General features: G+C 43.0%; 1 protein-coding gene across 2 annotated transcripts in view; it reads left to right on the top strand.

The window, feature by feature from the left end:
• The first annotated feature begins 249 nt into the window (after nucleotides 1–249).
• Nucleotides 250–13,228, top strand: part of FAM107B (family with sequence similarity 107 member B) — a 79,657-nt gene continuing 66,678 nt past the window's right edge. Inside the window, exon 1 of one of the 2 annotated variants that reach the window (XM_010590716.3) lies at nucleotides 250–374. The gene's annotated coding sequence lies outside the window, so the exon portion shown is untranslated. The remainder of the gene's footprint in view (nucleotides 375–13,228) is intronic. The other variant, XM_010590717.3, reaches the window with a different exon arrangement.

Below are 13,228 nucleotides of genomic sequence, written 5' to 3'. Positions count from 1 at the left end.
GGCCCCACGCAGTCCACGCGGGCGGCCGCAGCTCTGAGCCCGAGCCACAGCGCGGAGCCCGGGTCCCGCGCGCCGAGCCCGAGCACCGAGCACCGAGCCGCGGCGGGCGGCGGGGCGGGCCTGTGACTCAGCAGCCGCGCCCCGCCCCCGGCCCGCCCCGCCGCTTAATTCAGACGCGCCGGGCCGCGGGGTGTGAAAGAGCTGCCCAGAGCGGGACGGGCGAGCCGGGTCGGGCCGTCGCCTTGAGACCCAGCGGAGCGCGCCGCCTCACCTACGCCAGGCCGCCCCGAGCAGCCGGGCCGCTCGCGCTGCCGTGGCCGCCCGGCCGCCCGAGCGCTGGGGAACGAGCCGCGCGCTCCTTTGTGAGCGGAGAGGTAGGTTCAGCCTCGCACACTTACTTTGCACACAAAGACGGAGGGGCTCACCCGGGGAGGAGGAGTGCCCCGCCGGGGAACTGCGCAGCGGCTGCTCCTTCCCAGCGACCCTTGGCGAGGGGGATCCCTCCGGCGGGAAGGAAGCTGCCTTGCTCCTCGGCGCGACCAACCGTCAGAGCCGCGAGGGGCGATGGGGGCGGGGGTCTCTGGGTACGCGAGAGGCTGAGACGCGGGGCGGGTGGACGTGCGGGAGCCCCCGTCACTCCGCGCCGAGCCGGGAAGGTCCTGGGGAGCAGGGCTGGGATGTGGCGGGGCCCGAGGGGTCGGCGCGCGCCCAAGAGGTGGCGGGAGGCGAGGGGCGCTACAAGGAAAGGGAGCCCAGGCGGCCGCTTGGCTTATTGTTGCGTCTTTGATCCTGAAAATGGAGAGACCCTGCCTGGAGCGGGGATGCTGCTGCTAAGCTGTGAACGCCGCGGCCAGATGCCGAGTCCTCGACGCCGGACTCGCCCCTCGCCGCCCAGGAGCGCCCGGGGGCGGCGGGACCGGGCGCTGGGTGCCAGACGCGAAGGTCTGCTCCTGTAAACAAAGGAGGGGCCCGTGGGGCTTGCCCCTGCTGATGTGAAGGTGACCTTAGAATTGTTCCCAAACAGTCTGAAAGTTAACTTTACCCTTTTTGACTGTTCTCAGTTCGTACTACTCTAGGGAGCCCAGTATACGGAGTGGCGTCCGCACACAAGGAGTTCTCAAATTTGGTTCCAGTAATTTTCCCTCAGGGATCTTCAGGTCACTAGGCGATGGCATTGATGTGTATGGCCAAGTTTTAACATGCCGTGTAGGATGACGGTAACGGCCCCTTCTGAAATTTGAAGAGGAATTATGTTGAGGATAAATACAGATCCTATTCTCTGCAGCAAGGTACCATAGAAAGAAAGGTTACCTTCCTTAGAAAGGATTTTAGTCTGTGATAGTAGAGCAAGCTTATTTGATTAGAATGAGTGTGATATGAAAAAGAAATACAGAACAACTAAATAGGGCCTTTTTAGACTTCCTATTATTTTTAAACTTGAGGATTTCTTGCCAACAGGTCCATCAGTTTTCTCCTCTGATCGTGTTTTCCTTCCAGGACTCTGGGAATTTTAGCTGAAATAGTGTTTAGAAAAGATTTCTTAGTACTAGGGATTTTAAGTTTACAACTTTCAATTGTAAAATTGTATATATTTATTAAAAAACTGGAAAAAATACAGAAGAATATTACTCATATGGCCACCACTTGAACACACCTTGAAGGCACCTTTTCTTGATTTATGGTTTGGCAGCTATGGCATTTATGTGAGTGAGTGTGTGTGTGAGAGAGAGACACTAAGTGATGGAATTACTGATTGTGAACTTTTTCCAGTTATATCAGTTTGAAACATGGTATCTAATAACCATAGTTCTACAATAGTGGTTTGCCACTTTCAGGCATGATTAAAACTGAGTTGTTCTGAAATGTGTTTTCTTCTAGCCTTGCAGATAACCACCTATACAGAAGAGTGATACAAGAAACAGGAAAAACAATGTAATTTCCATTTAATTTGGAAGATGAGTTGACAGAAAAAAAGTTTGATGAACTATTTTTTGGATTTCAGTAGTAGTTTGGGATTGACTCTTTAAAAAAATGAAAACAGATCTTTTAGTTTTAAAAAAAAATCTTTGAAAAATAAAATTGTGTTCAGAGATTCATGGGAAATCCGGGATGGAAGCGAAGTTTATAGAAGGAATAGCACTGATTTTAGAGCTGGATACGCGATTGCTTCTGAAAAAACAGTAAAATAAGTGTTTCCCTATAAGTAGTAAGTAGTTTTGAGTGTGTGTGTTCTGTGATTAAAAAAATTTATTGTTGTTCAGCCACAGATTTGGCTCCTGAACAGTTTTATCATTGTATCTGCTAATTTTCCACTTGTACAATTTTTGGAGGTTTCTATTTTCTAATGTGCAAAGTAAAAAGAGATCTTGGAGACAGCCGTTTAAAAGTAGGTTGATCATTAGGATGATGCAATACTTCTTGAAGTTAGAAGTTATAAGGAGGAAGTTGCGGTTACGTACTATAAGGTGCTTTTTTGGTGGTAAGGGGGTGGTTCCTAACGGTTACGCGCGCTGGAATACCAGCCCAAAGGCTGATGGTTTGAACCTACCCGGAGGCATCTTGGAAGACAGGGCTGGCGATCTGCTTTTGAACGTCACAGCCTTGAAAACCCTATGGAGCAGTTCTACTCTGTGATCAGGGGATTGCCATGAGTGAGACTTGGCTTAATGGCAACCAGCAGCAACCATAACACAACATTTGGGGCTCCTTAATCTGAGTGCATACTTAGGGTGCTGTTGCAATGCAGTAGTGACTACACATGCTGTAGTGAGTGTGTGAAACACATAGTTTGCTGCAGCTGTCAGCGTTCCGTCAGAAATAATGATCGTTTTCTACATTAAAAAGTCAAAAGAAACTCAAATAAGAAATACATTAGAATGTCTGAATCTGATTTTTAAACTAACCCTCCTGTGCAGCTTAAATGATGTTAACTGCACAGCTAAGCCGGACTTGAGGTCGAAGTTCAGTAAGGCTTGCTCTCTTCACTTCTGTTGCCTCGCAAAGAAGGGAGGAAAGTTTGGGAGTGGCTCATGTCAAGGACTTACTGTGGCTATTTGGCCAGTCTCCTATTCAAGTGGACTGGAGAGTCTATGCCTGAGGGTTTTAAAAGTAGACTTGATTTATGCTTGGAGGAAGTGCTAGTGCTGTTCCTGGGCTGTAGGAGGGACGGATGCTATTATTCATTCCTTCATTTATTTGATTTTCGGTTGTTTAGGATGTTACAAGTAAAGGTGGAAAAGGTTTTTTACTGATTTTCTTTGGGCCTGATTGAGGCATGAAAGGTTTTTCTCCTGACGGAAAAAGAGGGAACGTTATAGATTAGTAATATGGCTTAATGTTAATATCCTGTCTGACCTTTCCCTTCAGAGTTCTCTATACAAGTGTTTTAATCCTTATATAAAGTGAGAAAATGGCTCACTGGGTTTGGTTAAGGGAAATCTAGATTTCGAACATTGTAGAAGCCCTGCAGAGCCCTGGTGGCGCAGTGGTTAAGAGCTCAGCTGCTAACCACAAGGTGGGTGGTTGGAATCCACCTGCTGCTCCTTGGAAACCCTATGGAACAGCTCTACTCTGTCCTGTTGGGCCGCTATGAGTCGGAATCAACTTGATGGCAGTGGATTTCTGTGTGTGTGTAGAAGTCCTGGGAAGTTGTCACCCTTCTTCAAGTCTAAAAAAAGTAGTTGTGGGAATGGACCCATTTTTCCATCCACTCTGGGCACGTGTTGGGACAGCTGCTTTGCTGATGAGAAGGCAGTGTAGGCGGAATTGGGGCATGCATAGTGTTGAGATGACCTGATAGGACTTGAGTTCATTTCCTTGTGTAGTTTCCTTGTCTAATTTTGGCCTATTTTGTTTTTCCTTCTGGAAGCAAACCATATTTCTCCGCTTTTGCTTTCTAGTTAAGAAGTCCTAGGCCTTATCCATCTGAACTTTTCCTCACCCTAAGTACTTAGGCGAAGCCGGTGAAAAGGAATCAACACCTTGACCCATCTAATATTATTGATTTCAGCAGCTTGTCAGTAAAAGAAATCATTTGGCAGCCTGGCTTGAGTGGCCATTTAGAAATCTACGAGGGGCTGTTTCTAATGCTGATAGTGGAAACTTTGCTTTTTTCATTCGCTCCTTTATTTAACAAACGTTTAATTAGCACCTCTTAAAAAATTTTTTTATTTGTATGTGCCAGGTGAAAATCAGCTAGTGAAAACCCTGTGGATCACAATGCCCGATAAGCAATCAGCCATGGGGTTGGTGCAGGACTGGGGAGTGTTAGGTTCCATCCTGCATGGTGTGGCCATGAGTAGGGGGCCAATTCCCTGGCGGCCAGCAACGACGTGTGCCAGGCACTGGCCCAGTTTGGGCTATACTGCATTTAACAAGACTGATGGAGTCCCTGCCTTCATGGCAGGGCAGGCGAGGAAGATATTTAAAGAGTTGCACAAAATTACGCAAAAATTATTTGTAGTTAAGGGCTATGAAGGGAAAGTAGCATTTCATGAATTAAGACATCTCAGAAAGAATGATGTAAATCACAGCTAATGACATGGAATTGGGTTTCTGAATGTGTAACGCATAGGTGGAATAGGGGGAGGTATCACCGCAATGGGTTTGGTTTTTTTTTTTTTTTTTTGGTTCTGGAGGGAAAGGAGCATGATTGGCCCAGGACTAATGTATTTAAGGAAGGACACGGTGGTACTTGGATGAAGATATTAAGAAGGCTGTTTAGCTTTGTCTGTAATTTGGCTGAGTCAGAACATATGGTAGGGTGGACCTGAGGAAGGGCCGGGAAATTTTATGGTATTCTAATATCTTTGCTAAAGATAAAACCCAAGGCCAGTCGTCTGGGAAACCAGTTGTGATGGAGACATGGTGTTCCTGGCTGGCCTGAGGATTTCCAGGAGCTGAGAGTGAGTGCTCTGCAGGGGGATAACCGACTATGTCTGTGCCCAGCAGAGCTCTGTGATAAATTAAAAGATAAGATGGATTGGTGGGGAAAGAGTGAGGAGACTTGTTTAAGAATATTTTTCAAAATCATGAGGTAAACTGTGGGAAGAAAGAGGGGAGAGGTGCAGAAAAGAGGAGCAAGTATTGCTTTAACAATAGCTGAACTCTTAACGGTGCAGTTATACCAAAGATTTCATTTAAGATGATGAGCTGGTTACAGAGCGACTGTAAAACAGTAGTTATCGTCTGTGATTCATCGTGTTTTGTGTGTGTGTGGCGGGGGTGATGCTGGAGATGCGATGTGGTGACAGTAATGTTTTCTATATACAGCAAAGTCTTGGGGTTCTGAGCTGTGGCAGAGAGATCTGGAGTGTGATGGAAAGCACCTTCTTAGAGACCATTGAATGGCAGGGGACTCCCTGGGCTGTTCAGCAGTGCTACTTTTTCCTGGTCATGCTACTGAATCATTAAGTCCTGAAACCTCATTAGACTTCCCAGAAACACCCCAAACCCATTGCCATCCAGTCATTTCCAACTCAGGGTGATCCCACGGGTTACAGAGTAGAGCTGCTCTGTAAGGTTTTCTCGGCCGTAATCTTTATGGAAGCAGATTGACAGAGCTTTCTTCCACAGTGCGGCTGAGTGGGGTTGAACCGCCAACCTTTAGGTTAATAGCCGAACACAAATCATTAGAAGTCTTTAATGCTAAGCCCATGCAACTGTCTTGGTTAAGTATTTCTTGTCTCCTCCAGAAAACAAGATAGAAAAAGTGCAGGTTAGAGACCAAGCGCAGGCTGGAGACCATCTGTCCTCGTCATGGCCAGGTGTAGGTACAGGTGGTTTGGAGGGTTTCCTCTCCTCTCCCTATTAGCTGCTGTGTTTTCCTTTTTGTTGTCAGTGCCAGTTTATGTTGCACAGAAGCATCCATGGGTTCCAGTCCTGCTTTGTCACAGCACAGGATTAGGAGAATGGACTTGGGCAATGGGCCAGGCTTCTTAATGTGGTTTAGTGAAATTTTGAAACGAGACACATCTGAGTTGGAATCCAGGCCCCAGCTCGTAACGTCCAGCAAATTCACATAAGCACCGTGAGTTTTCGTTTTCTGATTTGTGAGATAAACTTACTCTGAAATATTTAAATTTACTCTCATACCAGATTGGTGTGAAAGTACCTGTGCACTTTGGAAACACATCTTCTTTTTTTAAGTACAAGCTCAGTTGAGGTATAAATTATATACTGTACACTTAGAGTATATATGTACTTTACTATCTAATATACTATGGAATTTATCCATTGCAAGTATACAGTTCTGTGATTTTTAGTAAATTTATATAGTTGTACAACCATCATCCCCAGTCCAGTCTGAGACTTTGCAGTCAATTCCCGTCCCCGCCCACAGCCTTAGGCAACTACTGATCTTTTTTCTGTCTCTAGAGGTTTTGCCTTTCTTAGAAATTTCGTACAAATGGAATTATACAACGTGATCTTTTGTGTCTGGCCTTGTTCATTTAGCATAATGTTTTTGAGGTTCCTCCAACATTGCATAACACACCTGCTTTTAAGGAACGTTCTTTGCCTGTGTCAGAAAGAGGTACTCTGTGCTGATGAGACTAAGTTCCAGTGAGCTGTGCCTGAAGATGATGATACTAGCTAGCATTTACTGAATGCCAGACGTTGTTACGTTCATTATCTTCTGTGATCTTCCAAATAATTTTGTGAGGGGGGTACCAATAGTGTTTTACAGATGAGGAAACTAAAGCACGTTGTTGTCTGCCATCGAGTCGATCCTGACTCACGGTGACCCTATAAGACAGAGTTAAACTGCCCCATAGGGTTTCCAAGGAGTGGCCGGTAGATTCGAATGGCCAGCCTTTTGGTTATAGATGAATGCTTAAGCACTGTGCCACCAGGGCTCCCGTGACCCTATAGCATACGTTAAAAAGCTTGGCCGTGATTATAAAGCTGGAATCAAACTCAGGTGGTCTCTTTGCACAGCTGTGTCTCAGCCATTCCTCTGTGTTACCTCAATAGTGTACATAAAGCTTTTGACTTTTTTAGCTTCAGGTAGGGCTTTGGAATTCCGGTTGGAATAATGTACTTGAAAAGTAAATCTAAAATTAAAGTTTTAAGGAGAGTATTTGTACTGAATTTTTATTTTGGAATTCCCATATGGAAAGTACAGCGTCTTAATTAGGCATAACGTGAGGATGTCACTAAAGTAAAAACACGTAATTATGTAATTAGGCAGAGTTTGTGTGTTGGAGCCGTGTTTTAAATATCGTGTTTATTGGAAACACCATTTTTTTAAAATAATTTTTGTTGTGCTTTAAGTGAAAGTTTACAAATCATGAGCCAGTCTCTCACACAAAAACCCGTATACACCTCGCTACACACTCCTGATTACTCCCCCCCATGAGACAGCCTTTTCTCTCCCTCCACTCTCTCTTTTCGTGTCCTTTTCGCCAGCTCCTAATCCCCTCCACCCTTTCATCTCCCCTCCAGGCAGGAGATGCCAACCTAGTCTCAAGTGTCCACCTAATCCAAGAAGCTCAGTCCTCACCAGCATCCCTCTCCAACCCATTGTCCAATCCAATCCATGTCTGAAGAGTTGGCTTCGGAATGGTTCCTGTCCTGGGGCAACAGAAGGTCTGGGGGCCATGACCACCACTAGGGTGCTTCCAGTCTAAGACCATTAAGTCTGGTCTTATGAGAATTTGGGGTCTGCATCCCACTGCTCTCCTGCTCCCTCAGGGTTTCTCTGTTGTGTTCCCTGTCAGGGCAGTCATCGGTTGTAGCCGGGCACCATCTAGTTTTTCTGGTCTCAGGATGATGTAGTCGCTGGTTCATGTGGCCCTTTCTGTCTCTTGAGAAACCATTTTTGTAGCAGGTATCCCTGAGGCTATTATCTTATTAGTAAATGGGATTTGATTAGGCATCATGCATTTTTAAAGATGTTGCCATAATTGTATTCTATATTAATGTATTTCGCTCTCTTTTTGGAAAGTTTTGAATTTGATAGTACTTTTTCCTACCCACATGTAGTCCACATTGGAAGATCTCATAATCCGTGTTCCAGGGGAATTCTTTGTTTACCACAGGTGTTGCAAAAAATTTGAAAAGATTTTAAAAACCTCATCTAATATTTTTAACCTCAGTGTTTTCTTTTTTAGATTATTAAGTAGCTTGGTAAGTGCAAGTTATATTATTTTAGTCTTATTCTTTGGAATAAGGACTAATTTTAAGCCTAGTTTCTGCCATTGGTTTCTGGTAAACCACTTTTTACCAGTGTCACAGCCTCCTCACTTTCTGAAGTAGAATTATGGCATCATTATACCCACTTTTTAAGTGTAACACATTTTTTCATCTTTAGGGATTTTTAATTATATCTAGTTACTAGTTCAGAATAGCCACTTATTTTTAAATACCTGGTTTTAAGAGTAAAAAATTACTCAATTTTAAATTTCAATTTAAAAATATTTTCTTCTAATCTTTGTTCATCTCTGTGTGGTTATAACCACAGGTAAGTGGTTATATTTTTTAGATGAGTGTGCTGTTTTTAAAATGAAGATTGACCAGTGAAAAGCCAGGCTCTCAAAATCAAGGAAAGATGGCAACCATTGTTCATATCGGTGGACAGCTGGCGGGGACAGGGGAGGCAGGCTAAAACTCCTTATGGCTTGAGCTAGAAGTTTTGGGAAAGTAGGATTTCGGGTAGAGGTGGAAACTTGACTTAAAAGGTACAGGAAAGAAGCCTTATCTTTAGTTGCCACTATGTTCAACTGTGGTCTTTGTGCTTTGGTTGACAACATGCTTCAGCTGCTCGGGCCACCAACATGCAGAGCCTAGAAGCTGGAAGCAGGCCACAACCTTTGTCTTTTTCCATTCCAGGTTTGCTTCTGACTGGCACTAACCTTGAAAACAGGGATATTGTATTTGAAAGCCAAACCAAATAAACAAAATTAAAATTGGAGGGAGTAAAAATGGATTGAACTGTATGTGTAAGATCTGTATACTTTATTGAAGTTATACCTCAGTTATTTAAAAAAGATTGACAAAAAACCAAAACAGAACAAACCAAAAAACCTCTAGGAAGTAGAGGTGCTGGAGTTGAGCACCATTCAAGAGCGCAGAATTGAAGTTATTACTTGGTGGTGTTCAGTTCTTTCTCTTCTCTTCCACTTCATAGCTTCTCTACCAAACGCTGGTTTCCCTACCAATCCAGTCAAATGCTAATAATCTCAGAGCAGTGCGTTTGTGCTTTTTACACAAGAGTGGGTTTCAGATGAAGATTGGAGTTGCTGGAAACCTGTTGTCAGACCTTCCTGAGCAGCCCCAGGTACTGCCTCTTGTTCGGCGAAGCACAAGCCTTATTACCTGATGGTTTCTCTGCCCTGTGCTTAGCTGGGTGGGGCCTGGCCATCCGTAGCCTACTTTCTGTGGCTAGGCTCTGCCCTTTCTACTAGGGAGTGGCTGAGTGTGCCGTTTGAGAATATCTTGTCTTCTTCAATTTTGATTTCACCCCTGGAGCCCTTGGATTAAGTTAACCCTGAAGTCCACCTAGTTATATGAACCAATATATATTTTTCTAATTGTTTAATTTAGTTTGAGTTGGGCATGATGTTATTTAAAGCGGAAATCATCTTGACATAATAGTGTCTTATGATCAAAGAGTCAGGGCTGAGCACAGGAAGCCCTTAGAAGCTAGTGTTAAGATTCTTCTTATTTAAGTATTTTTAGAAGTAGTTCCAAATATGTGCAAAAATAGAGATAACACTATACTGAACACCTATGTACCTATTCCCCCAATTCAGCAGTTAATCAGCATTTTGGCACACTTGCTTCTTTTAGATCTTTTTTTGTTCCACTTGCTGTAGTATTTTAAAGCAAGTCCTCGATACCATGTCATTTACCCCAAATATGTTCGTATTCTTTTTCTTATATAACCACAGTGCCATTTCATACCTAACAAAATTAACAAGAAGTCACTAATATCAAATAACCAGTCCATTTTCATGTTTTCTTGATTAGCTCAAAGATGTCTTTTTTTAATATGTAGTTGGTTTCCTTGAACCAGGATCCAAACAGAATCCACACATAGCAATGAATTGTTATGCTTCTTAAAACTCTTGAGATCTAGAAAAAGCTCTTTCCACTTTCTCTTCTCCCCCATGCTATCGATTTATTGAAGAAATCAGGTCAGTTGTCTGGTAGAATGTCCCACATTCCGGACTTGGCTGATAGTTTCCTTTTCTTTTTAAATTTGTTCCACTAGTCCCTGTATTTTGTAAACTGGATGGCAGTACAGAAACTTGATTAGATTCGTGTTCAGCCTTTTTGGAAAGATTAATCTGTCGGTGGTGGTATATACTTCATGTTGTATCCTATCAGTAAGATGCCTGGTGGTTTTGCTTTTACTAATGCTCATCATTGGGTTCAGGTGGTGGCAACTTCCATTCTTCCCTTGTGAATTTCCTCATCAACCTTTCTCCCAATGTTGTTAGCATCTATTGATGATTGTGGCCTAAATTATTTCATTAGAGGTTGCTGATATGTTTCTCTAAATGAACATGTTAGAGAGATGAGAATTAAAGTGGCCAGAGTGTCAGGGAAAATTGTCAACATTGAGGCAGTTTAGTGATAGCTAGAGAATTAATCGAGAAAAGCAAAGATTGGTTTGGCTTTATCCCGTCATTATGAGTACTGGACATCATTAAAGCTGATTACTGTATGCGCAGTTTTTCATAAATATTATTGTGTCAGATCAATTTTGTTATAAGTCTTACTTAACATCAACACTAAAATCCGTTCATATATGCTAACCCTATTGTTTACATAATATGGGTGTTTGCTCACTACTTAAATTAGGAGATTATTACATAGGTTTATGAGATACAATTCCATGTGGTGGTATACATCATGATAAATTGTCTTTACAGTAATCATTTTAAATTTCCTGACATGTAAGGACTTTTATGTCCAGGCTTTGCTTAGAAAAGGTAAATCATTGATGAGCTTAAAAAAAAAAACAAAACAAGACGAGAATGATAAATCTGAAATTGTTTCTGTTTTGCCAAGATACATGGAAATAGACCTCTAGTGGCAACTTTCAACTTCAGGTTAAGAGTGTTTGGAAGGGACAAGTTATTGCAATATTTCCAGCAGGAAGTAATTGGAAGTTCCTTTGAAAGGAGTGTGGTCGTGGCAAATGAATTTATGTATGCTCTGTCACTCCGGGGCTGCACCATGACATACTACACAAGCAGTCTGCTTACGGGGCAACCTCAATGTTCGAGGGCCTCTGAAACGGAAATGATCGATTCTGTCCATCACAGGCAGGCCTTCCTTTTGCCACAATGTGTTCCTGTAAACCACGTTGTAAAAAGGATTATCATGAAGCAGGTTCCAGGATTCCCATAGGCATAGCCTCATAATCAGGAGTTGGGCTTTTGACCAAACACTTGGTATCAGATAAACCATGGCTGTAATCAGTGCAGGCGCTCCTTGGAAACTCTACGGGGCAGTTCTACTCAGTCCTGTAGGGTCGCTATGAGTCAGAGTCGACTCAACGGCAACAGGTTTTTTTTGTCTTTCGTGATCAATGAGTCATAAAAGAAAGGTCTGAGAACTTGAAAATTAAAAGAATCAGACTCTACTGTATTGTCAGACAGGGTTTGAGCCTAGAGAAGCTGTAAACATCATGAAATCACCTAATCCAGACCCTCATTTTTGGTGAATCAGTGGAGGCTCAGAGATGTTAAATAGCTTGCCCAAGACCGCACAGCTAATTATCAGCAGATTAGGACTAAAACAGATCCCAGAATAATGATCACTAATGGAATGTTTATTATGCACGTGCTAAACGTTTGACATTTATGATTTATTTGATCCTGACAACAACCCTGTGGTGCAAGATGGTAATTGACTGTATCCTACTGAGGAGGACACTGAGACAGAGACATCTAATGTGTCCCCAAGATCACGTAGCACTCAGCTCTGCTCACTACGGAGGATGTGCTCTTGCATACCCTAAGGTGTTCTGCCTTACTCTCCACCCCTCCCTTTCTCCCTCCCTCTCTCCTGCATTCTTTTCCTCCCTTGCTTCGTATCACTATTTTTTTTTAAAACTTTACCAGAGTACCTTATTTTTAAGGGCTCATAAACATTGCCTGTCCAGGGCCTTCAGTATACTATTAGGATCGATATTAAAATCCCACCAGGTCTAATTTATTACAAATAATGGTCGATGGAAAATGGTGTGCTAGCTGTAACAAATATTACTGAAATAATAGGTAATTTTGCTTGCCTTTTTAGCATTTAAAAGAGTTTTTGGGTGTAGATGGTTCAGGACTCTTAAAAGATGTCTAGGTAGGTTCAAACAGATAACTTCTTTGTTTTGATAAATACCCCGTGCCAAACCAAATAAAATAGTCTTTTGATCATTCTTTTTTTTAAAAAAAAAAACCCATTTATCTTCTGAATGTTTGAAAACATCATCAAGAAATTTGACTTTTGATGGATTCAGAAAGCAGAAGTTTCTTCCACGAGATTCTCATCATCTCGTCTCCTCCACTTCTTCCCCCTCTCACTTCCAACCCACCCTCTGCCCCCTTCAGTAGCTTCAAGGGCAGCCTGTAGCAGAGATTGCATGAAGAGCAAGTATGCTTTCTAGGAGATAGGTGTGTGAGGGGCAGGGTGGGGGGATGGAAGTGAGAAGTTACTCCTTTGGAAATGGTAGAGGGTGTTTGGTGTTGATTTTCTGAGTATCTCGTGTTTCTTAATACTGGCAGGCTCACGTTTTCTTCTGGCAGTGCTGCCAACAAAGAGCCTGTTACAGAGGTGTTTATTAGACCTGTGTTAAGTGGATACAGAGGGAGCGGGGAAACATGGAGAGCCTGGTAATGTCTAGGCCAGTGTCCCCTTGGATGTGGTTGTACTCTGGCCAGTTGATGACTTTGAACAATGTATGAAAAATAAAAACAGATTTGGCTTTGCTGTTATTCATATCTATGCTCCTGCAGTACGTTGTTTTAAACACTTCTAAATCGCAATTCTTCCTGAGCTCAAACACTTACGATTAAATCTACCAGGACTTTTTTTTTCTCCTCCCCCTCTCCGTTTGTGCTAGAAACAAAACAGCAGATGCAGCCTGGAACATGTTGCATACATGTGCTTCTTGGTGAACCATGGCACATAGCTGACTAACTTCAAATACTGCCTATTTATAGCCTCCTCAGAATAATTATCAGACATGAGATATTCTGTCTACTAAAGTCCTGTAGATTAACAC

Source organism: Loxodonta africana, chromosome 4, assembly GCF_030014295.1.
Source record: "Loxodonta africana isolate mLoxAfr1 chromosome 4, mLoxAfr1.hap2, whole genome shotgun sequence".
NCBI classification, from domain to species: domain Eukaryota; kingdom Metazoa; phylum Chordata; class Mammalia; order Proboscidea; family Elephantidae; genus Loxodonta; species Loxodonta africana.
This window is presented reverse-complemented; position numbering and strand designations above follow the sequence as displayed.